General features: G+C 34.6%; 1 long non-coding RNA gene across 1 annotated transcript; it reads left to right on the top strand.

The window, feature by feature from the left end:
• The first annotated feature begins 2682 nt into the window (after positions 1–2682).
• Positions 2683–3756, top strand: LOC146705083 (uncharacterized). Its single transcript, XR_014921682.1, has 3 exons — positions 2683–2870; positions 3011–3139; positions 3400–3756. It is a non-coding gene; the product is annotated as an uncharacterized LOC146705083 (long non-coding RNA).
• Positions 3757–4849: the final 1093 nt, after the last annotated feature.

The raw sequence follows: 4849 nt of genomic DNA, 5'->3' as shown, positions 1-4849 counted from the left end.
AAGTGGTTGGTTATAACATGGTTATAACACGGTTGGTTATAACATGGTTAGTTGTAACATGGTTGGTTATAACATGGTTGGTTATAGCATGGCTATAACATGGTTGGTTAAAACATGGTTATAACACGGTTGGTTATAACATGGTTGGTAATAACATGGTTGGTCATGAAAAGGTTGGTTATAACATGGTTATAAAATGGTTGGTTATCACATGGTTATAAAATGGTTGGTTATAACATGGTTATAACACGGTTGGTTATAACATGGTTAGTTGTAACATGGTTGTTATAACATGGTTGGTTATAGCATGGCTATAACATGGTTGGTTAAAAGATGGTTATAACACGGTTGGTTATAACATGGTTATGACATGGTTGGTTATAACATGGTTGGTTATGACAAACTTGGTTTTAACATGGTTGGTTATAACAAGGGTGTTCATAACATGTTTATAACATGGTTGGTTATAAAATTGTTGGTTATAGCATGGTTATAACATGGTTGGTTATACCATGGTTGGTTATAGCATAGTTATTACAACACCTTTGGTTATAACATGGATATAACATGGTGGGTTATAACATGGTTGGCTATAGAAAGGTTGGTTATAGCATGGTTATAACATGATTGGTTTTAACATGGTTTGTTATAACACGGTTGGTTATAACATGATTGTAACATGGTTGGTTACAAAACGGTTGGTTATAAAACGGTTGGTTATAACATGGTTATAACATGGTTGGTTATAACACGGTTGGTTATAACATGGTTGGTTATAACACGGTTGGTTATAACATGGTTATAACACTGTTGGTTATAACATTGTTATAACACGGTCGGTTATAACATGGTTGTTTATAACAGCATTGGTTATAACACCGTTGGTTATAACACCGTTGGTTATAACATAGTTATAACATGGTTGGTTATAACATGTTTGGTTATAAAATGGTTGGTTATAGCATGGTTATAACATGGTTATAACATGGTTGGTCAAAACATGGTTGGTTATAACATGGTTGGTTATAACATGGTTATAACAACGTTGGTTATAACACGGTTGGTTAAAGCATGGTTATAACATGGTTGGTCATAACATGGTTGGTTATAACACCATTGGTTATAACATGGTTGGTTATAACATGGTTATAACATGGTTGGTTATAACATGTTTATAACATGTTTGGTCATAACATGGTTGGTCATAACACGGTTGGTCATAACATGGTTATAACATGGTTGCTTACAACATGGTTATAACATGGTTGGTTATAACATGGTTGGTTATAACATGGTTGGTTATAACATGGTTATAACATGGTTGGTTACAACATGGTTATAACATGGTTGGTTATAACATGGTTGGTTATAACATGGTTGGTTATAACACCATTGGTTATAACATGGTTATAACATGGTTGGTTATAACATGGTTATAACATGGTTGGTCATAACACGGTTGGTCATAACATGGTTGGTTATAACACCATTGGTTATAACATGGTTATAACATGGTTGGTTATAACATGGTTATAACATGGTTGGTCATAAAAGGGTTGGTTATAACATGGTTATAAAATGGTTGATTATAACATGGTTATAACACGGTTGGTTATAACATGGTTGGTCATAACACGGTTGGTCATAACATGGTTGGTTATAACACCATTGGTTATAACATGGTTATAACATGGTTGGTTATAACATGGTTATAACATGGTTGGTTATAACATGGTTATAAACTGGTTGATTATAACATGGTTATAACATGGTTGGTTATAACATGGTTATAACACGGTTGGTTATAACATGGTTATGACATGATTGGTTATAACATGGTTGGTTAAAGCATGGTTATAAGATTGTTGGTTATACCATGGTTATAACATGGTTGGTCATAACACGATTGGTCATAACATGGTTGGTTATAACATGGTTATAACATGTTTATAACATGGTTGGTCATAACACGGTTTGTCATAACATGGTTGGTTATAGCATGGTTACAACACGGTTGGTTATAACATGGTTGGTCATAACACAGTTATAACATGGTTGGTTTTAACATGGTTATAATATGGTTGGTTATAACATGGTTATAACATGGTTGTTACAACATGGTTTGTTATAACATGGTTTTAACATTAAATCAAATAATGCAACAGCACCATTGCCTTTAGTCCATAGTCACATATCCCACAATTATATATTATTAGATATTATTCTTTAACATGTCAATGTTGTTGAAACAGGAGCTTTAGTGACCGTCATACGGTCTTATTCAGTGTTGTGAACGTCAGCTCTTTCAGCTGCTAGTGAGTGAGGCTGTGAAGTTGTGTGTCAGCTGGAGGAGGCGAAAACGGCACTCTTCCAATTGATACTGTTGCAAGTGAGTACCAAATCCGATAGTAATGTTCTTTTCAGTATCGATTTGTATCGCCGAGTATAATTTTTTTTTGACAACCCTAATTGTGACATTCATGGTTTGGTTCTGACATTAAACTGGCCGGTGACACAAAAAAAGGTTGTGGACTGCTGTGTTGCTCTTTCTTTATTGATTTCTTTCATTGATCTTGGTTGACATAGTTAGATAACAAATACGTAGAAAAATGTGTGTACATGTTAATAATTAATGGCGGATGAGTAGATGACATAAAAGCAACCAAATGAGATCATTTGTCAGAAGTCTGTTAAGTGGTGAAATTTGGAAGATGAATCTCAACAGTTTATTTTTGATTTTGTTGTTTTGTGGCCTGGCTGTGGCCTAGGATACTATCAAAACCAATGCCATGACAGAAAAATTAAATTCTTTGGAAATCAAGATGATGAACATTGAAAGCAAGCTGGAAAACTTCAGCTGGGACAAAAAGGTAAAGAATAAAGCTGAAGCAGACGTTTTTGGGTTGGGTTTTTTTGTGATTTTCAACATCTGGAGAAATAAAATGATGTGAAGAATCATACTTTAACACATATCTGAAATAAACATGTTTTTTTTTTCTTTTTTTCTTAGAGAGAAACACGGTCATATTCAGTGTTGGAATTGGAGTGGATTCACCATTTGGGCCCTTTGACACAGATGTAACTATGATCTACGATTACACATTTTTAAATATTGGAAATGCCTACAGCCCAGTTACAGGTAAGATTCTTCTTCACATTTTTGTGTTAGTCAAGTAAATAAAGCCCAAAAAATGTGTCATGTGATTATGCATGTTTACATTCAGTAATAACATTTGCAGATTCGTAATACTGAAACTTTTTCGAGAATTTTGAAAAAATGAAAGAGATTTAAAGATATTACAAGTGTTCAACTGAGGTGTTTCTTGCATTTATACGTGTAAAACTTGCTTCTTCAGAAAATGACAAACAATTAAAGGAGTTTACTTTTTTTTTCTCCAGGTGTCTTTACAGCACCTGTTTCAGGTGTGTACTTTAACATTTTCTCTCATTCTGGAGGTCGCCATAGAACATGGCTGCATTTATACAAGAACAATGAGGTGATCTTACACATCCATGATCACCAGTCAACTGACACAGCTGATAATGGAGAAAATGCGGCATTCCTGCAGCTGCAGCAGGGTGATACAGTGTATGTGTTTAAAGGCGGGTACACATGTCTATAAAGCCAGCACAGTAACAACTTTCAGTGGATTTTTGGTCAAACAAAACAGTTAAAAAGAGACGTACATTTCTTTGAAATTGTGTTTGGCTGCAGTGGTTCTTGTGTGTGCTCCAATAAAACACATTTAAATCATACATACAGCTGAATATGGGGTTTACTTCACTTTTGTGTTGTTAAACGATTTTAATGCTTATCAAACTAGTAAAAGACTCTTTAAATGTGGCGTGGAAATGCTAGTAAACTTGTTTTTGATGTATTTGTAACTAGTAGATGAACAATGTTATGTTTGGAAACAGTTCATGGGGAATATTTATAAAGGCCAACTGAGACATTTTTTCTACCGCTCTTTGAAACCAGGATTGAACTAAAACATTATTTTGTTCATCTCCGTCTCAGAGAAAACCAGCAACAGCTCAGAGTTACAAGATGCAATCTTGACTTATTTACAAAAGTGGCTGTTGATGTATTGCAGTTGCCAGAAAATGGCAATTCCAATATAACTGTAAAAAAAAGAGGAGTAATAAAGATGGCGTTGTAACAAAGTGACAACCAGACTGGTTTAGTATAGCTGTTGCTTCCTGTGGTGCATCTTTCAGAAATATGGCGAGCATTACATTCATGCGAGTAGCATGATTTATGCTGCTCTCCAAAGAAAAGCTACAAAGTGCACAGGCTGTGTGGATATGATGCAAATGTCAGGAAATACATAACAATCTGTTATCAGCCTCATTCACTGTTTGATACAGGGAGAACACAACTTCCAGTTTGTGTGAGTAAAATCAGATTTTTTTTCTCTTTGTCAGTTTAACAGTTTCTGTTTTGGCTGTCACTGTTCCCTGTCTGTTTTCTTACCTGGTTCTTCCTGACCTTGTACTTTCTCCTCACGTTCCCCTCTTTCCTCTTTCCCTCTTCGGACTGACAATCATACACAAATAAATTGTATTCAATTAGATGAAAAAATTAAATTAATATGAAAAAAAAATTCTATCAAGAATCATCTATCAGTGTACTTTCAACCAAAAGGCAAATAACCAAACCACATGAACATCTAATAAAAGATATAAATATTGAAACACTGATCCAACATTATTCTTGATTAACGGATCATTTGATTTTACACTTTTACCTGAATGTGGCTCCTTTTTTTGAAAAAACTTCCTTATATCCATTATGAACCTGGCTGTCTCTCTGTACACACACACACACACACACACACACACACACACA

The sequence above is a fragment of the Copadichromis virginalis genome, linkage group LG7 (assembly GCF_057382275.1).
Source record: "Copadichromis virginalis isolate Kocher_CV1m ecotype Utaka linkage group LG7, C_Virginalis_male_GT1.1, whole genome shotgun sequence".
Classification (NCBI taxonomy): Eukaryota; Metazoa; Chordata; class Actinopteri; order Cichliformes; family Cichlidae; genus Copadichromis; species Copadichromis virginalis.
Note: the sequence above shows the minus strand (reverse complement) of the source record. Positions and strands in the feature narration are given on the sequence as shown.